Genomic DNA, 21,556 nt, shown 5'->3' with positions numbered 1-21,556 from the left:
CACTGACTTTCACATTTAAATCACCAAGTTTAAATTGTCGAAACCATGTCTCACATGTTGTATGGTGGTGGTGGTGGTGGTTATTGTTTTAAGAGGAAGTACAAGTGGGCAACCATCCTCTATATAACACTAATCAGAGAGAAAAAATGCAAGGGTTCCGACACTCCGAAAAATGGAGATATCGGCCAAAGGAAGACAAGGGCCACGAAGGGCGTGAAAATGAAAGACTCCCTAGGCCGCCATACGTAATACCGTCGGGGTCGGAAAAGAACAAGAGTTGACGAAGAGAGGCCGGATAGGATAGATGAAAGTGAGGAACCTGGCACAAGTAAGTGGAAGCAATGTCAGGACTCAGCTAAGGGCCCCGTGGTCACCAATCCACGCTCCAAAGTTCAGAGCCCCTGCTGCCCCTTTTAGTCACCTCTTACGACAGGCAGGGGATACAGTGGCTGTTATTCTACCGCCCCCTGCCACAGGGGCGTCACATGTTCTAATCGATGTAGCGTGTTCACCATATGTTTTTACCACCAAATGATGACTTTCCACAGTTTATTCTTCTGATTAAATAAGAAAAGCAATGCGTGCCTTAATAGTTCTTTTTCAGGCACAAACGTCGACATGATCACTGAAGACATAACTGAAACGCTAGTGTTTAGAGGAATCAACTTGTGTGCGTTGGTACGTTAATGTCAGACGAACAAACTGATGTAAGTGTCAAATTCATACGCTGCGTACTGTTCTCTGCCGCCATCTCTTAGTGAAACTGGAGAACGTACGCATACACCAGGTACTATATCAAAGCATTAAGTAACAATGCATATAAAATAAACTACACATCATAATACCAATCTTACAGAACAAAAACAAAAATGCAAGGAGTAAACAGAAATCCATGAGAAATTACTGCTTGTAACAATGAGCGTCTATCTCGATTTCTGGCTGTTTCCGGGGTCGACGGAAAGATCCTTTTAGATGAATGCCCATTCTTCAACGGTAACTCACTTGAAGAAATTGTTGGTGGTGAAGTCGACGAGATAAGAAAGCTCCGTGATGGATCCGTCTTTATAAAGACATCGACAACTGAGCAGTCAAGACGGCTACAAAAAGCCAAAACGTTTGGGAAGGTTGAAGTTTCCATCGAGAAGCACCAATCTCTGAACTCCTCCAAAGGAGTTATTTTCCACAGAGATTTTGTTACCTGTAAGTCTTCCGATGATACTATGATCAGATTTCTAGCACTTCGGGATGCAAACGACGTAAAGAGGTCAAAGAGGCGTGTCGGTGATAAGCTGCTCGATACGGACGCTTTTATCTTGACATTTGAGGCCCAGTCCCTACTCGAAAAGATAAAGTTTGCCATGTATCGTCTGACTGTTCGTCCGTACATTCCAGCACCAATGAGGTGCTATAACTGCCAAAAGTTTGACCACACCTCATTGCGATGTCAAGGCTCGACGACCTAGACAGGGTGTGGGTTATGCTAGCATGCTGATGTGATTGCACACCACCACATGTGTGCGTCAACTGTACAGGTGTGCATGCTCCTACCGCCAAGGAGTTTGTCCCCCAACACCTGGGATATCATGTGCATTATTTCCGACGTTGTCTGGGAAGAGCCCTACCCAGGAACGTTCGGCTGGGAAGTCCTTCCGCAACAGGGCTGGGGGAAAGTCTTCTCCAAATAGGGCTGGAAAGTTGTCCAACCCTACTACCAAAGCCCAGAAAAAAAGAGGTAATGAGGAAGCCCCAACGCTCCCCTAAAAAGTCGGAGAAGAAGCCTTCTCCAACTCAATCGGGGATCACCAGGCCTTTACGGGCCCATTCCACCATTCCCGCTCAATGAGTTCACCGTCTGCTGAGTGTTCAGTCGCAGTGTCTCCCTCTTCTGATGAGAGACTTATTAATGTGGAACTGCAATAGTTATCACTGTCACCTAGCTGAGTTACGTCAATTGACATCCGTCTCTGGGGCCTCCATAGACTGTTTACAAGAATCGCGATTGAGACCTGGACACGACACCACTATGAGAATACATCGTCTTTATTCTAAAGACAGAGTAGCTGTGGATGGTGCGGTGACTGGGGGCGTTTGAACCCTAGTCCGTCTCGCCGTCTTCAGCGACGAAGTACCGCTCCGTACTCAACAAGATGCAGTTACATTTCCCACTCCATTGCCATTAATGACAACGGTGTGCAACGTGTACATCCCACCGGACTACGATCCTGAAATGCATTCACTACAAGATTTGATCGCCAGTTACCTCCTCCCTTTCTCGTGCTGGGAGACATGAACACCCGTAACACACTCTGGGATTCTCCGTCTTCCTGTATTTGGTGGAGGATTCTCGAGCGATTGATCAACCAGTTCGACCTTTGCATGCTTGACACAGGAGAACCTAAACATTTCAGCAGCCCACATGGCAAATTCTCACACCTGGATGTCACATTGTGCAGCCGTGCGCTAATTCCCCTGCTACGGTGACAAGTATATGATTGCCTCTATGATAGTGACCACTTCCATAATTCTTTCTCTGTTGAATAAAAGACCATCCGAAGTACCCAAGCGCTGATTACTTCGGCGGGCAAATTGACCAGAATTTTTCAAACGCGCAGCGATGGCCGATGGTATGCTGGAATCTGTTGACGACCACGTTTCTTCCTTAACTACTGGAATTATGGCTGCTGCAGAGGAAACGATTCCTTCCTCGTCCGGTATCCCTCGCCGGAAAGAGGTCCTCCGGTAAACCGACGAAATTGCAGCAGCAATACCTGAACGCCGACGGGCTGTTAAGCATTATCGTCGGAATCCTACGATGGCCAATCATATCATATTTATGAGTCTGCGCGCGAAGGTCCGTTTTTTGATTCGAGAAAAAAGGAAAGCTACTTGGGGAAAGTATGTGTCTTCCACGACGGCACTTACCCCGTCATCACGAGTGTGGACAATACTCCGCCGTATTGTCGGATTATAGAACTTGCCCATTAATGGAGATATAGTTAGAATCCCTTCAGTCATTGCAGACCACAACGCGTCACATTTCGCAAATACGTCCAACTCTGGGAGATACTACACGGAGTGGTAATTGCGGAGTGCACTCGCGCTGTGCAGAGACACGGCTACTGGACCGGACAAAATCCATAATCAAATGATAAACACTTGAGTGGCCGTTGTCTCAAGGATACTCTCACCCTATTCATTAGAATATGGAGTGAGGGAGTGTTTCCATTTCAATGGCGTGAGGGATTTATGATTTCAATTCCCAATCCAGGTAAAGATCCAAAACTTCTGGGTAGTTATGAGCCAATATGCCTTAGAAGTGGCCTTTGTAAGCTATTTGAAAGGATGGTTAACCAGCGTCTTGTGTGTGCCATGGAAAAGGAAACTGTTGCTGTTCTCTTTCTAGGACGCACTCAGATGCATTTATTCAGAGGACAGCACACTTGGGGTAGTATCACAAGGCCGCACGTAGGAAACGTAACCGTGCTGGGGCCATGGACTTAGCATAAGGAAGTTCTTTGGCAGTAACTATGAACTTAGCAACCAAAGGTTATGTATAAACAACATGGAAAGCCTGAAAATGTAAATGCGATCTGGGAGATCAGGCAACTGCAGTGTAAAAAAAGTGTGTTATTTTTATGAGTGTTCAATAACGGTTAAGTGCCTACCCCTGCATTTGGTCATCTTCGGCCAGGTTAAAAGTTAATGCGCTGCCAGTGAAGCTAAGCTTCTTTTCAGTAATGTGCGTACGTGTTGCGAAAGTTTCTTAAAGGTGAAGTGTTCATTCAGCTTGTGTCTGTCACCACAGTAAATAAAGAATTGCAGTTGCAGTGACACAACGACAACACTAGGTTCGAGTCTCCACGGGTCAGTCAGGCGTACATTCTATGGATGAAACTCAGCGTAAATTGTTGGTTAAGCAAAGAGGCTTGGTCAAAGCCAGCTTAAAACGAATTGAAAACTTCGTTAAAACTTTCCAAGACGTTCAAAATCCGCAGCACATTCGTAGCCGTCTAAATCAAATGACAGATAGGCCTATATGGCAAAAGTACGACAAATTTCAGTCTGAGCTTGAACTATACGATGAAGGTCAAGATAATGACGTAGACAGGGATGATTTTGAAAATTCTTCATATGCACTTATGGTTAAGTTGACTGCACTTTTAATGTCGGCATCATCCGACCCCAATTCAAGCACAGACTGTCATTCGGCACCCGGTACGGTACTTCTGCTTCTAGTAGCAACAGCGTACACTTGCCGATATCTTCATTTTTCGAAGTGTCGGATCCCTTCCATTTTTCCCTCTGATTCGTGTTATATAGAGGATGGTTGCCCAGTTGTACTTCCCCTTAAAACAATAATCACCACCACCACACTCTGAAATTTGGAGCGTGGGTTGGCGACCACGAGGCCCTAGGCTGAGTCCTGGCCTTGCTTCCACTTACTCGTGTCTGGCTCCTCACTTTCATCTTTCATATCTGACCTCCCATGGTCAGGCCCCAGGGGCTCTGAACTTTGAGCGTGGGTTGGCGACCATGGGGCCCCTAGCTGAGTCCTGGCATTGCTTCCACTTACTTGTGCCAGGCCCCTCACTTTCATCTATCCTATTCGACCACACTTGGTCAACTCTTGTTTTTTTCCGACCCCGACGCTATTAGGTTTGCGAGGGCTAGGGAGTCTTTCATTTTCACGCCCTTCATGGCCCTTGCCTTTCTTTGACCGATACCTTCATTTTTCGAAGTGTCGGATACCTTCCATTTTTCCTTCTGATTAGTGTTATATAGAGGATGGTTGCCTAGTTGTACTTCCTCTTAAAACAATAGTCACCACCACCACCAGAGGCGACTAAAAGGGGCCCCAAGGGCTCTGAACTTTGGAACGTGTGTTGGCGACCACGGGGCCCTTAGCTGAGTCCTAGCATTGCTTCCACTTACTTGTGCCAGGCTCCTCACTTTCATCTATCCTATCCGACCTCCATTGGTCAACTCTTGTTCTTTCCTGACCCCGACGCTATTAGGTTTGCGAGGGCTAGGGAGTCTTTCAATTTCACGCCCTTCGTGGCCCTTGTCTTCCTTTGGCTGATATCTTCATTTTTCGAAGTGTCGGACCCCTTCCATTTTTTCTGTCTGATTAGTGTTATATAGAGGATGGTTGCCTAGTTGTACTTCCCCTTTAAACAATAATCACCACCACCACCTTTCCGAATCCGACGCTATCAGGTTTGCGAGGGCTAGGGAGTCTTTCATTTTCACTCTGCCCCAGGGGCTCTGAACTTTGGAGCGTGGGTTGGCGACCACGGGGCCCTTAGCTGAGTCCTGGCATTGCTTCCACTTACTTGTGCCAGGCTCCTCACTTTCATCTATCCTATCTGACCTCCCTTGGTCAACTCTTGTTCTTTTCAGACCCCGACGGTATTACGTATGGAGGCCTAGGGAATCTTTCATTTTCACGCCCTTCGTGGCCCTTGTCTTCCTTTGGCAGATACATTCTTTTTTCGAAGTGTCGGATCCCTTCCATTTTTCCCTTTGTTTAGTGTTATATAGAGGATGGTTGCCTAGTTGTACTTCCTCTTAAAACAATAATCACCACCACCACTTTCATTTTCACTCCCTTATTGGCCCTTGTTTTTCTTTGGCCGATATCTTCATTTTTCGAAGTGTCGGATATCTTCCATTTATCCGTCTGATTAGTGTTATATAGAGGATGGTTGCCTAGTTGTACTTCCTCTTAATACTTGAATCACCACCACCACCACCATCTGGATGACACTGGAAATTCTGGTGGCAATCATGGTGCTGGTTGTGGTGCTCTGGATGATCCTAGAAATTTTGGTGACAACCATTGTGATGGTGTGTGTGGTTTGGATGACACTTGGTGCAACCATGGTGCTGGTGTCTGTGTTTTGGGTGACCAACCCTGTGGGTGAGGGCGGTAAAATAACACACACGGTATCCCCTGCCTGTCGTAAGAGGCGACTAAAAGGGGTCCCCCTGTGGGTGGGGGCGGTAGAATAACACCCACGGTAACCCCTGCCTGTCGTAAGAGGCGACAAAAAGGGGCCCCAGGGGCTCCGAAATTTGGAGCGTGGGTTGGCGACCACGGGGCCCTTAGCTCAGTCCTGGCGTTGCTTCCACTTAGTTGTGCCAGGCTCCTCACTTTCATCTATCCTATCCGACCCCTCTTTGTCAACACTTGTTCTTTTCCGACAGCGACGCTATTAGGTTTGCGAGGGCTAGGGAGTCTTTCATTTTCATGCCCGTCGTGGCCCTTGTCTTCCTTTGGCCGATACATTCAGTTTTCGTAGTGTCGGACCCCTTCCATATTTTCCCTCTGATTAGTGTTATATAGAGGATGGTTGCCTAGTTGTACCTCCTCTTAAAACAATAATCACCACCACCACCGTTTTCCGACCCCGACGCTATTAGGTTTGCGAGGGCTAGGGAGTCTTTCATTTTCATGCCCGTCGTGGCCCTTGTCTTCCTTTGGCCGATACATTTTTTTTCGAAGTGTCGGATCCCTTCCATTTTTCCCTATGTTTATTGTTATATAGAGCATGTTTGCCTAGTTGTACTTCCTCTTAAACCAATAATCACCACCACCACCACCAATGTTCTGGGTGATACAGATAATTCTGGTGGAACCCATGGTGTTGGTTTCGGTGGTCTGGATGATACAGGAAATTCTGGTTTCAACCATGGTGCTGGTGTCGGTGGTCTGGATGATGCTTGGTATCCTCGTGGCAACCACATTGGTGGTGTTTGTCGCCTGGATAATGCTCGGTAGTCTGGTGACAACCATAGTGCTAGTGATTGTTGTCTGGTTGATTCTGGGTAGTCTGGTGGCAACAATAGTGCTGGTGTTTGTTGTCTGCTTGATTCTGGGTAGTCTGGTGGCAACCATAGTGCTAGTGATTGTTGTCTGGTTGATTCTGGGTAGTCTGGTGGCAACAATAGTGCTGGTGCTTGTTGTCTGGTTGATTGTCTGTAGTCTTGTGGCAACCGTAATGCTGGTGTTTGTTGTCTGCTTGATTCTGTGTAGTCTGGTGGCAACAATATTGCTGGTGTTTGTTGTCTGCTTGATTCTGGGTAGTCTGGTGGCAACCATAGTGCTAGTGATTGTTGTCTGGTTGATTCTGGGTAGTCTGGTGGCAACAATAGTGCTGGTGCTTGTTGTCTGGATAATGCTTGGTAGTCTGGTGGCAGCTATATTGCTGGTGTTTGTTGCCTTGGTAATGCTGTGTACGTAACCATATTTTCGGTGTTTGTTGTCTCGTTGACGTCGGGTAGGCTCCTTCCCCCTGTGGGTGGGGGCGGTAGAATAACACCCACGGTATCCCCTGCCTGTCGTAAGAGGCGACTAAAAGGGGCCTCAGGGGCTCTCAACTTTGGAGCGTGGGTTGGCGACCACGGGGCCCTCAGCTGAGTCCTGGCATTTCTTCCAATTACTTGTGCCAGGCTCCTCACTTTCATCTATCCTATCCGACCTTCCTTGGTCAACTCTTGATCTTTTTCCGACCCCGACGCTATTAACCCCCTGTGGGTGGGGGCGGTAGAATAACACCCACGGTATCCCCTGCCTGTCGTAAGAGGCGACTAAAAGGGGCCGCAGGGGCTCTGAACTTTAGAGCGTGGGTTGGCGACCACGGGGCCCTCAGCTGAGTCCTGACATTGCTTCCACTTACTTGTGCCAGGCTCCTCACTTCCATCTATCCTATCCGACCTCCCTTGGTCAACTCTTGTTCTTTTTCGACCCCGACGCTATTAGGTTTGCGAGGGCTAGGGAGTCTTTCATTTTCACGCCCTTCGTGGCCCTTGCCTTTCTTTGGCCGATAACTTCATTTTTCGAAGTGTTGGACCCCTTCCGTTTTTCCCTCTGATTAGTGTTAAATAGAGGATGGTTGCCTAGTTGTACTTCCTCTTAAAACAATAATCACCACCACCACCACCACCTCACCTTCATCTATCATATCCGACCTCCCTTGGTCAACTCTTGTTCTTTTCCGACCCCGACGCTATTAGGTTTGCGAGGGCTAGGGAGTCATTCATTTTCACGCCCTTCGTGGCCCTTGTCTTCCTTTGGCCGATATCTTCATTTTTCGAAGTGTCGGATCCCTTCCATTTTTCCGTCTGATTAGTGTTATATAGAGGATGGTTGCCTAGTTGTACTTCCTCTTAAAACAATAATCACCACCACACCACCACCACCCGACGCTATTATTTTTGCGAGGGCTGGGGAGTCTTTCATTTTCACGCCCTTCGTGGCCCTTGTCTTACTTTGGCCGATACCTTCATTTTTCGAAGTGTCGGATCCCTTCCTTTTTTCCTCTGATTAGTGTTATATAAAGGATGGTTGCCTAGTTGTAATTCCTCTTAAAACAATAATCACCACCACTGGGTATGCACGTGGCAACCATAGTAATGGTGTTTGAGCCAGGATAATGCTGGGAATGAACGCGGCGACCTTAGTGCTGGTGTTTGTCGCCTGGATAATGCTTGGTAGTCTGGTGACAACCATAGTACTGGTGCTTGTTGCCTGGTTGATTCTGGGTAGTCTGGTGGCAACCATAGTTTTCCCCGTGTGGGTGGGGGCGGTAGTATAACACCCACGGTAGGACCTGCCTTCCCCCTGTGGGTGGGGGCGGTAGAATATCACCCACGGTATCCCCTGCCTGTCGTAAGAGGCGACTAAAAGGGGCCTCAGGGGCTCTGAACTTTGGAGCGTAGGTTGGCGACCACGGGGCCCTTATCTGAGTCCGGGCATTGTTTCCACTTACTTGTGCCAGGCTCCTCACTTTCTTCTATCCTATCCGACCTCTCTTGGTCAACTCTTGTTCTTTTCCGACCCCGACGATATTAGGTTTTGCGAGGGCTAGGGAGCCCCAGGGACTCTGAACTTTGGAGCGTGGGTTGGCGACCACGGGGTCCTCAGCTGGGTCCTGGCATTGCTTCCACTTACTTGTGCCAGGCTCCTCACTTTCATCTATCCTATCCGACCTTCCTTGGTCAACTCTTGATCTTTTTCCGACCCCGACGTTATTAACCCCCTGTGGGTGGGGGCTGTAGAATAACACCCACGGTATCCCCTGCCTGTCGTAAGAGGCGACTAAAAGGGGCCTCAGGGGCTCTGAACTTTGGAGCGTAGGTTGGCGACCACGGGGCCCTTATCTGAGTCCGGGCATTGTTTCCACTTACTTGTGCCAGGCTCCTCAATTTCGTCTATCCTATCCGACCTCCCTTGGTCAACTCTTGTTCTTTTCCGACCGCGACGCTATTAGGTTTGCGAGGGCTAGGGAGTCTTTCATTTTCACGCCCTTCGTGGCCCTTGTCGTCTTTTTTCCGATATCTTCATTTTTCGAAGTGTCGGATCCCTTCCATTTTTCCCTCTGATTCGTGTTATATAGAGGATGGTTGCCCAGTTGTACTTCCTCTTAAAACAATAATCACCACCACCACCATCCCTTGGTCAACTCTTGTTCTTTTCCGACCCCGACGCTATTAGGTTTGCGAGGGCTAGGGAGTCTTTCATTTTCACGCCCTTCGTGGCCCTTGTCTTCCTTTATCCGATATCTTCATTTTTCGAAGTGTCGGATCCCTTCCATTTTTCCGTCTGATTAGTGTTATATAGAGGATGGTTGCCTAGTTGTACTTCCTCTTAAAACAATAATCACCACCACCACCTCACTTTCATCTATCCTATCCGACCTCTCTTGGTCAACTCTTGTTCTTTTCCGACCCCGACGCTATTAGGTTTGCGAGGGCTAGGGAGTCTTTCATTTTCACGCCCTTCGTGGCCCTTGTCTTCCTTTTGCCGATATCTTCATTTTTCGAAGTGTCGGATCCCTTCCATTTTTCCCTCTGATTCGTGTTATATAGAGGATGGTTGCCCAGTTGTACTTCCTCTTAAAACAATAATCACCACCACCACCATCCCTTGGTCAACTCTTGTTCTTTTCCGACCCTGACGCTATTAGGTTTGCGAGGGCTAGGGAGTCTTTCATTTTCACGCCCCTCGAGGCCCTTGTCTTCCTGTGGCCGATATCTTCATTTTTCGAAGTATCGGATCCCTTCCATTTTTTCTTCTGATTTGTGTTATATAGAGGATGGTTGCCTAGTTGTACCACCTCTTAAAACAATAATCACCACCACCACCATTTTCCGACCCCGACGCTATTAGGTTTGCAAGGGCTAGGGAGTCTTTCATTTTCACTCCCTTCGTGGCCCTTGTCTTCCTTTGGCCGATACATTCATTTTTCGAAGTGTCGGATCCCTTCCATTATTCCCTATGTTTATTGTTATATAGAGCATGTTTGCCTAGTTGTACTTCCTATTAAACCAATAATCACCACCACCACCACCAATGTTCTGGGTGATACTGATAATTCTGGTGGAACCCATGGTGATGGTTTCGGAGGTCTTGATGATACAGGAAATTCTGGTTTCAACCATGGTGCTGGTGTCGGTGGTCTGGATGATGCTTGGTATCCTCGTGGCAACCACATTGGTGGTGTTTGTCGCCTGGATAATGCTTGGTAGTCTGGTGACAAACATAGTGCAGGTGTTTGTTGTCTGGTTGATTGTCTGTAGTCTTGTGGCAACCGTAATGCTGTTGTTTGTTGTCTGGATGATGCTGGTTACGCTCGTGGTAACCGTAGTGCTGGTGTTTGTTGTCTGAATAATGCTGGGTTGTCCGGTGGCATCCATAGTACTGATGTTTGTTTTCTGGATGATGCAGGGTAGCCTGGTGGCAACAATAGTACTGGTGTTTGTTGTCTGGATGATGCAGGGTAGCCTGGTGGCAACAATAGTACTGGTGTTGGTTGCCTGGTTGATGCTGGGTTCGCACGTGGCAACCATAGTAATGGTGTTTGAGCCTGGATAATGCTGGGAATGAACGTGGCGACCTTAGTGCTGGTGTTGGTCGCCTGGATAATGCTTGGTAGTCTGGTGGCATCCGGTGTTTGTTGTCTGGATGATGCCGGGTAGCCTGGTGGCAACAACAGTACTGGTGTTTGTTGCGTGGTTGATTCTGGGTAGTCTGGTGGCAACCATAGTACTGGTGCTAGTTGTCTGGTTGATTGTGGGTAGTCTGGTGGCAACCATAGTTTTCCCCGTGTGGGTGGGGCGGTAGTATAAAACCCACGGTAGCACCTGCTTTCAACCTGTGGGTGGGGGCGGTAGAATAACACCCACGGTTTCCCCTGCCTGTCGTAAGAGGCGACTAAAAGGGGCCCCAGGGGCTCTGAACTTTGGACCGTGGGTTGGCGACCACGGGACCCTCAGCTGAGTCCTGGCATTGCTTCCACTTACTTGTGCCCGGCTGCTTACTTTAATCTATCCTGTCCGACCTCCCTTGGTCAACTCTTGTTCTTTCCGACCCCGACGCTATTATGTTTGCGAGGGCTAGGGAGTCTTTCATTTTCACGCCCTTCGTGGCCCTTGTCTTCCTTTGGCCGATATCTTCATTTTTCGAAGTGTCGGATACCTTCCCTTTTTCCCTCTGATTAGTGTTATATAGAGAATGGTTGCCTAGTTGTACTTCCTCTTAAAACAATAATCACCACCACCACCTCACTTTTATCTTACCTATGCGACCTCCCTTGGTCAACTCTTGTTCTTTTCCGACGCCGACGCTATTAGGTTGGCGAGGACTAGTGAGTCTTTCATCTTCATGCGATTCGCGGCCCTTGTCTTCCTTTCACCGATATCTTCATTTTTCGAAGTGTCGGATCTCTCCATTTTTTACTCTGATTAGTGTTATATAGAGGATGGTTGCCTAGTTGTTCTTCTCTAAGTCAGTAATCAGCAACAGCACCGCCGCCGCAAATATACTTCTGGTGTTCGTTTTTGGTTGTAGCTTGATTTGCACGTGGCAACCATAGTGCTTTTGTTTGCTGTGTGGTTGATTCTGGGTGGTAGTTTTGGCAACAATAGTGCTGGTGATTGTTGTCTGGATTATTCCCTTGGAAACCATGATACTGTTGTTTGTTGTGTGATTATTTCTGGGTAGACTGGTGGGTTCCATGGCACTGGTGTTTGTTGTCTGGATGATTCTGTGTAGTTTGGTGGCAACCATAGTGCTGGTGTTTGTTGTCTGCTTGATTCTGTGTAGTCTGTCCCACTGTGGGTGGGGGCAGTAGAATAACACCCACGGTATCCCCACCCTGTCGTAAGAGGCGACTAAAACGGGCCCCAGGGGCTCTAATATTTGGAGCGTGGGTTGGCGACCACGGGGCCTTCAGCTGAGTCCTGGCATTGCTTCCACTTACTTGTGCCAGGCTCCTCACTTTCATCTATCCTATCCGACCTCCCTTGGTCAACTCTTGTTCTTTTCCGACCCCGTCGCTATTAGGTTTGTGAGGGCTAGGGAGTCTTTCATTTTCACGCCCTTCATGGCTCTTGTCTTTCTTTGACCGATATCTTCATATTTCGAAGTGTCGGATCCCTTCTATATTTCCCTCTGATTAGTGTTTAATAGAGGATGGTTGCCTAGTTGTACTTCCTCTTAAAACAACAATCACCAACACCACCACCCCAGGGGCTCTGAACTTTGGAGCGTGGGTTGGCGACCACGGGGCCCTCAGCTGAGTCGTAGCATTCCTTCCACTTACTTGTGCCAGGCTCCTCACTTTCTTCTATCCTATCCGACCTCCCTTGGTCAACGCTTGTTCCTTTCCGACCCCGACGCTATTAGGTTTGCGAGGGCTAGGGAGTCTTTCATTTTCACGCCCTTCGTGGCCCTTATCTTCCTTTGGCCGATATCTTCATTTTTCGAAGTGTCGGATCCCTTCCATATTTCCTTCTGATTAGTGTTATACAGAGGATGGTTGCCTAGTTGTACTTCATCTTAAAACAATAATCACCACCACCCACTAATCTGGATGATACAGGAAATTCTGGTTTCAACCATGGTGCTGGTGTCGGTGGTCTGGATGATGCTTGGTATCCTCGTGGCAACCACATTGGTGGTGTTTGTCGCCTGGATAATGCTTGGTAGTCTGGTGACAACCATAGTGCAGGTGTTTGTTGTCTGGTTGATTGTCTGTAGTCTTGTGGCAACGGTAATGCTGTTGTTTGTTGTCTGGATGATGCTGGTTACGCTCGTGGTAACCGTAGTGCTGGTGTTTGTTGTCTGAATAATGCTGGGTTGTCCGGTGGCATCCATAGTACTGGTGTTTGTTTTCTGGATGATGCAGGGTTGCCTGGTGGCAACAATAGTACTGGTGTTTGTTGTCTGGATGATGCAGGGTAGCCTGGTGGCAACAATAGTACTGGTGTTTGTTGCCTGGTTGATGCTGGGTACGCACGTGGCAACCATAGTAATGGTGTTTGAGCCTGGATAATGCTGGGAATGAACGTGGCGACCTTAGTGCTGGTGTTGGTCGCCATGATAATGCTTGGTAGTCTGGTGGCATCCATAGTACTGGTGTTTGTTGTCTGGATGATGCCGGGTAGCCTGGTGGCAACAACAGTACTGGTGTTTGTTGTCTGGTTGATTCAGGGTAGTCTGGTGGCAAACATAGTACTGGTGCTTGTTGTCTAGTTGATTCTGGGTAGTCTGGTGGCAACCATAGTTTTCCCCGCGTGGGTGGGGGCGGTAGTATAAAACCCACGGTAGCACCTACCTTCAACCTGTGGGTGGGGGCGGTAGAATAACACCCACGGTTTCCCCTGCCTGTCGTAAGAGGCGACTTAAAGGGGCCCAGGGGCTCTGAACTTTGGAGCGTGGGTTGGCGACCACGGGGCCCTCAGCTGAGTCCTGGCATTGCTTAGACTTACTTGTGCCGGGCTCCTCGCTTTCAGCTATCCTATCCGACCTCCCTTGGTCAACTCTTGTTCTTTTCCGACCCCGAAGCTATTAGTTTTGCGAGGGCTAGGGAGTCTTTCATTTTCACGCCCTTCGTGGCCCTTGTCTTTCTTTGGCCGATGCCTTCATTTTTCGAAGTGTCGGACCCCTTTCATTTTTTTCTCTTTGATTAGTGTTATATAGAGGATGGTTGCCTAGTTGCACTTCCTCTTAAAACAATAATCACCACCACCTCAGCTGAGTCCTGGCATTGCTTCCACTTACTTGTGCCTGGCTGCTCACTTTAATCTATCCTGTCCGACCTCCCTTGGTCAACTCTTGTTCTTTTCCGACCGCGACGCTATTAGGTTTGCGAGGGCTAGGGAGTTCTTCATTTTCACGCCCTTCGTGGCCCTTATCTTCCTTTGGCCGATATCTTCATTTTTCGAAGTGTCGGATCCCTTCCCTTTTCCCTCTGATTAGTGTTATATAGAGGATGGTTGCCTAGTTGTACTTCCTCTTAAAACAATAATCACCACCACCACCTCACTTTTATCTTACCTATACGACCTCCCTTGGTCAACTCTTGTTCTTTTCCGACGCCGACGCTATTAGGTTGGCGAGGACTAGTGAGTCTTTCATCTTCATGCGCTTCGCGGCCCTTGTCTTCCTTTCACCGATATCTGCATTTTTCGAAGTGTCGGATCCCTTCCATTTTTCCCTCTGATTAATGTTAGATAGAGGATGGTTGCCTAGTTGTACTTCCTCTTATAACAATTATCACCAACACCACCACTCTGTGTAGTCTGGTGGCAGCTATATTGCTGGTGTTTGTTGCCTTGGTAATGCTGTGTACGCAACCATATATTCGGTGTTTGTTGTCTCTTTGACGCCGGGTAGGCTCCTTCCCCTGTAGGTGGGGGCGGTAGAATAACACCCATGGTAGCCCCTGCCTGTCGTAAGAGGCGACTAAAACGGGCCTCAGGGGCTCTGAACTTTGGAGCGTGGGTTGGCGACCACGGGGCCCTCAGCTGAGTCCTAGCATTCCTTCCACTTACTTGTGCCAGGCTCCTCACTTTCTTCTATCCTATCCGACCTCCCTTGGTCAACGCTTGTTCCTTTCCGACCCCGACGCTATTAGGTTTGCGAGGGCTAGGGAGTCTTTCATTTTCACGCCCTTCGTGGCCCTTACCTTCCTTTGGCCGATATCTTCATATTTCGAAGTGTCGGATCCCTTCTATATTTCCCTCTGATTAGTGTTTAATAGAGGATGGTTGCCTAGTTGTACTTCCCCTTAAAACAACAATCACCAACACCACCACCCCAGGGGCTCTGAACTTTGGAGCGTGGGTTGGCGACTTCGAGGCCTTTAGCTGAGTCCTGGCATTGCTTCCACTTACTTGTGCCAGGCTCCTCACTTTCATCTATCCTATCCGACCTCCCTTGGTCAACTCTTGTTCTTTTCCGACCCCGTCGCTATTAGGTTTGCGAGGGCTAGGGAGTCTTTCATTTTCACGCCCTTCATGGCTCTTGTCTTTCTTTGACCGATATCTTCATATTTCGAAGTGTCGGATCCCTTCTACATTTCCCTCCGATTAGTGTTTAATAGAGGATGGTTGCCTAGTTGTACTTCCTCTTAAAACAACAATCACCAACACCACCACCCCATAGGCTCTGAACTTTGGAGCGTGGGTTGGCGACCACGGGGCCCTCAGCTGAGTCCTAGCATTCCTTCCACTTACTTGTGCCAGGCTCCTCACTTTCTTCTATCCTATCCGACCTACCTTGGTCAACGCTTGTTCCTTTCCGATCCCGACGCTATTAGGTTTGCGAGGGCTAGGGAGTCTTTCATTTTCACGCCCTTCGTGGCCCTTATCTTCCTTTGGCCGATATCTTCATTTTTCGAAGTGTCGGATCCCTTCCATATTTCCTTCTGATTAGTGTTATACAGAGGATGGTTGCCTAGTTGTACTTCCTCTTAAAACAATAATCACCACCACCCACTAATGTGGATGATACAGGAAATTCTGGTTTCAACCATGGTGCTGGTGTCGGTGGTCTGGATGATGCTTGGTTTCCTCGTGACAACCATAGTGCAGGTGTTTGTTGTCTGGTTGATTGTCTGTAGTCTTGTGGCAACGGTAATGCTGTTGTTTGTTGTCTGGATGATGCTGGTTACGCTCGTGGTAACCGTAGTGCTGGTGTTTGTTGTCTGAATAATGCTGGGTTGTCCGGTGGCATCCATAGTACTGGTGTTTGTTTTCTGGATGATGCAGGGTTGCCTGGTGGCAAAAATAGTACTGGTGTTTGTTGTCTGGATGATGCCGGGTAGCCTGGTGGCAACAACAGTACTGGTGTTTGTTGTCTGGTTGATTCTGGGTAGTCTGGTGGCAACCATAGTACTGGTGCTTGTTGTCTGGTTGATTCTGGGTAGTCTGGTGGCAACCATAGTTTTCCCCGCGTGGGTGGGGGCGGTAGTATAAAACCCACGGTAGCACCTGCCTTCAACCTGTGGGTGGGGGCGGTAGAATAACACCCACGGTTTCCCCTGCCTGTCGTAAGAGGCGACTAAAAGGGGCCCCAGGGGCTCTGAACTTTGGAGCGTGGGTTGGCGACCACGGGGCCCTCAGCTGAGTCCTGGCATTGCTTCCACTTACTTGTGCCGGGCTCCTCGCTTTCAGCTATCCTATCCGACCTCCCTTGGTCAACTCTTGTTCTTTTCCGGCCCCATGAAGCTATTAGGTTTGCGAGGGCTAGGGAGTCTCTCATTTTCACGCCCTTCGTGGCCCTTGTCTTTCTTTGGCCGATGCCTTCATTTTTCGATGTGTCGGACCCCTTTCATTTTTTCTCTTTGATTAGTGTTATATAGAGGATGGTTGCCTAGTTGTACTTCCTCTTAAAACAATAATCACCACCACCTCAGCTGAGTCCTGGCATTGCTTCCACTTACTTGTGCCTGGCTGCTCACTTTAATCTATCCTGTCCGACCTCCCTTGGTCAACTCTTGTTCTTTTCCGACCCCGACGCTATTAGGTTTGCGAGGGCTAGGGAGTTCTTCATTTTCACGCCCTTCGTGGCCCTTATCTTCCTTTGGCCGATATCTTCATTTTTCGAAGTGTCGGATCCCATCCCTTTTCCCTCTGATTAGTGTTATATAGAGGATGGTTGCCTAGTTGTTCTTCTCTAAGTGAGTAATCAGCAACAGCACCGCCGCCGCAAATATACTTCTGGTGTTCGTTTTTGGTTGTAGCTTGATTTGCACGTGGCAACCATAGTGCTTTTGTTTGCTGTGTGGTTGATTCTGGGTGGTAGTTTAGGCAACAATAGTGCTGGTGATTGTTGTCTGGATTATTCCCTTGGAAACCATGATACTGTTCTTTGTTGTGTGGATATTTCTGGGTAGACTGGTGGCTTCCATGGCACTGGTGTTTGTTGTCTGGATGATTCTGTGTAGTTTGGTGGCAACCATAGTGCTGGTGTTTGTTGTCTGCTTGATTCTGTGTAGTCTGTCCCACTGTGGGTGGGGGCAGTAGAATAACACCCACGGTATCCCCTGCCTGTCGTAGGAGGCGACTAAAAGGGGCCCCAGGGGCTCCGAACTTTGGAGCGTGGGTTGGCGACCTCGGGGCCCTCAGCTGAGTCCTGCCCCAGAGGCTCTGAACTTTGGAGCGTGGGTTGGCGACCACGGGGCCCTTAGCTGAGTCCTGGCATTGCTTCCACTTACTTGTGCCAGGCTCCTCACTTTCATCTATCCTATCCGACCTCCCTTGGTCAACTCTTGTTCTTTTCAGACCCGGACGCTATTAGGTTTGCGAGGGCTAGGGAGTCTTTCATTTTCATGCCCTTCGTGGCCCTTGTCTTCCTTTGGCCGATATCTTCATTTTTCGAAGTGTCGGATCCCTTCCATTTTTCCGTCTGATTAGTGTTATATAGAGGATGGTTGCCTAGTTGTACTTCCTCTTAAAACAATAATCACCACCACCACCACCTCAGCTGAGTCCTGGCATTGCTTCCACTTACTTGTGCCAGGCTCCTCACTTTCATCTATCCTATCCGACCTACCTTGATCAACACTTGTTCTTTTCCGACCCCGACGCTATTAGGTTTGCGAGGACTAGGGGGTCTTTCATTTTCACGCCCTTCGTGGCCCTTGTCTTTCTTTGACCGATATCTGCATTTTTCGAAGTGTCGTATCCCTTCCATTTTTCCCTCTGATTAGTGTTATATAGAGGATGGTTGCCTAGTTGTACTTCCTCTTATAACAATAATCACCACCACCACCACTCTGTGTAGCCTGGTGGCAGCTATATTGCTGGTGTTTGTTGCCTTGGTAATGCTGTGCACGCAACCATATATCCGGTGTTTGTTGTCTCTTTGACGCCGGGTAGGCTCCTTCCCCTGTAGGTGGGGGCGGTAGAATAACACCCACGGTATCCCCTGCCTGTCGTAAGAGGCGACTAAAACGGGCCTCAGGGGCTCTGAACTTTGGTTCCCCCTGTGGGTGTGGGCAGTAGAATAACACCCGCGGTATCCCCTGCCTGTCGTAAGAGGCGACTAAAAGGGGCCCCAGGGGCTCTGAACTTTGGAGCGTGGGCTGGCGATCACGGGGCCATTAGCTGAGTCTTGGCATTGCTTCCACTTACTTGTGCCAGGCTCCTCACTTTCATCTATCCTATCCGACCTCCCTTAGTCAAATCTTGTTCTTTTCCGACCCCGACGCTATTAGGTTTGCGAGGGCTAGGGAGTCCTTCATTTTCACGCCCTTCGTGGCCCTTGTCTTCCTTTCTCCGATATCTTCATTTAACGAAGTGTTGGATCCCTTCCATTTTTCCCTCTGATTAGTGTTATATAGAGGATGGTTGCCTAGTTGTACTTCCTCTGAAAACAATAATCACCACCACCACCACCATCTTGTTCTTTTCCGAACCCGACGCTATTAGGATTGCGAGGGCTAGGGAGTCTTTTATTTTCACGCCCCTCGAGGCCCTTGTCTTACTTTGGCCGATATCTTCATTTTTCGAAGTATCGGATCCCTTCCATTTTTTCTTCTGATTAGTGTTATATAGAGGATGGTTGCCTAGTTGTACCACCTCTTAAAACAATAATCACCACCACCACCATTTTCCGACCCCGACGCTATTAGGTTTGCAAGGGCTAGGGAGTCTTTCATTTTCACGCCCTTCGTGGCCCTTGTCTTCCTTTTGCAGATATCTTCATTTTTCGAAGTGTCGGATCCCTTCCCTTTTTCCCTCTGATTAGTGTTATATAGAGGATGGTTGCCTAGTTGTACTTCCTGTTAAAACAATAATCACCACCACCACCTCACTTTAATCTTACCTATGCGACCTCTCTTGGTCAACTCTTGTTCTCTTCCGACCCCGACGCCATTAGGTTTGCGAGCGCTAGGGAGTCTTTCATTTTCACGCCCTTCGTGGCCCTTGTCTTCCTTTGGCCGATACATTCATTTTTCGAAGTGTCGGATCCCTTCCATTTTTCCCTATGTTTATTGTTATATAGAGCATGTTTGCCTAGTTGTACTTCCTCTTAAACCAATAATCACCACCACCACCACCACCACCAATGTTCTGGGTGATACTGATAATTCTGGTGGAACCCATGGTGATGGTTTCGGTGGTCTGGATGATACAGGAAATTCCGGTTTCAACTATGGTGCTGGTGTCGGTGGTCTGGATGATGCTTGGTATCCTCGTGGCAACCACATTGGTGGTGTTTGTCGCCTGGATAATGCTTGGTAGTCTGGTGACAATCATAGTGCAGGTGTTTGTTGTCTGGTTTATTGTCTGTAGACTTGTGGCAACGGTAATGCTGTTGTTTGTTGTCTGGATGTTGCTGGTTACGCTCGTGGTAACCGCAGTGCTGGTGTTTGTTGTCTGAATAATGCTGGGTTGTCCGGCGGCATCCATAGTACTGGTGTTTGTTGTCTGGATGATGCAGGGTAGCCTGGTGGCAACAATAGTACTGGTGTTTGTTGTCTGGATGATGCAGGTTAGCCTGGTGGCAACAATAGTACTTGTGTTTGTTGCCTGGTTGATGCTGGGTACGCACGTGGCAATCATAGTAATGGTGTTTGAGCCTGGATAATGCTGGGAATGAACGTGGCGACCTTAGTGCTGGTGTTGGTCGCCTGGATAATGCTTGGTAGTCTGGTGGCATCCATAGTACTGGTGTTTGTTGTCTGGATGATGCCGGGTAGCCTGGTGGCAACAACAGTACTGGTGTTTGTTGCCTGGTGGATTCTGGGTAGTCTGGTGGCAACCATAGTACTGGTGCTTGTTGTCTGGTTGATTCTGGGTAGTCTGGTGGCAACCATGGTTTTCCCCGTGTGGGTGGGGGCGGTAGTAAAAAAACCACGGTAGCACCTCCCTTCAACCTGTGGGTGGGGGCGGTAGAATAACACCCACGGTTTCCCCTGCCTGTTGCAAGAGGCGACTAAAAGGGCCCCAGGGGCTCTGAACATTGGAGCGTGGGTTGGCGACCACGGGGCCCTCAGCTGAGTCCTGGCATTGCTTCCACTTACTTGTGCCTGGCTGCTCACTTTAATCTCTCCTGTCCGACCTCCCTTGGTCAACTCTTGTTCTTTTCCGACCCCGACGCTATTAGGTTTGCGAGGGCTAGGGAGTCTTTCATTTTCACGCCCTTCGTGGCCCTTGTCTTCCTTTGGCTGATATCTTCAATTTTCGAAGTGTCGGACCCCTTCCATTTTTCTCTCTGATTAGTGTTATATAGAGGATGGTTGCCCAGTTGTACTTCCTCTTAAAACAATAATCACCACCACCACCTGGCTCCTCGCTTTCAACTTTCATATCTGACCTCCCATGGTCAGGCCCCAGGGGCTCTGAACATTGGAGCGTGGGTTGGCGACCATGGGGCCCCTAGCTGAGTGCTGGCATTGCTTCCACTTATTTGTGTCAGGCTCCTCACTTTCATCTATCCTATCCGACCTCCCTTGGTCAACTCTTGTTCTTTTCCGACCCTGACACTATTAGGTTTACGAGGGCTAGGGAGTCTTTCATTTTCACGCCCTTCGTGGCCCATGTCTTCCTGTGGCCGATATCTTCATTTTTCGAAGTGTCGGACCCCTTCCATATTTTCCCTCTGATTAGTGTTATATAGAGGATGGTTGCCTATTTGTACTTCCTCTTGAAACAATAATCACCACCACCACCACTTTCCGACCCCGTTCCCCCTGTGGGTGGGGGCGGTAGAATAACACCCATGGTATCCCCTGCCTGTCGTAAGAGGCGACTAAAATGGGCCTCAGGGGCTCTGAACTTTGGAGCGTGGGTTGGCGACCACGGGGCCCTTAGCTGAGCCCCCCTCTAGGGACACCATGACCTTGACGTCGGTGTGGGGGCTTGTGTGCTTGTTGATCCCGAGGGCTGTGCCAGCTCAGGGTTACCCATGCTGGATAGGCCTCGGTGTAGGGCCCGACTAACAAGGTGTCCCCCGAGTTGCTTGAGAGGTGACTGTGCTCTTTATTCTTCATCACTATTTCCACCCTTCTATTCTCACCATCTTCAATTTCATTCCTCTTCCTGTCTGGCCACCCTCTCTGCCTCGGGTAGATTAGGTTAGACATTACAAAAAAATTTTTTTTAAAAAATTAAAAAAGAAATTAAATAAAAAAATAATAATAATTAGGTTAGCACGGAGGTATTATCCTCCCCCAATCACAAGTTTCGGGTCGTGGCGAGGTGATGCATGGCTACTGGGTGAGTAGTTCCAAGCGACCCCCTCCAGATACCGGGCGCCCTC

The sequence above is a fragment of the Anabrus simplex genome, chromosome 1 (genome assembly GCF_040414725.1).
Source record: "Anabrus simplex isolate iqAnaSimp1 chromosome 1, ASM4041472v1, whole genome shotgun sequence".
NCBI lineage: Eukaryota > Metazoa > Arthropoda > Insecta > Orthoptera > Tettigoniidae > Anabrus > Anabrus simplex.
This window is presented reverse-complemented; position numbering follows the sequence as displayed.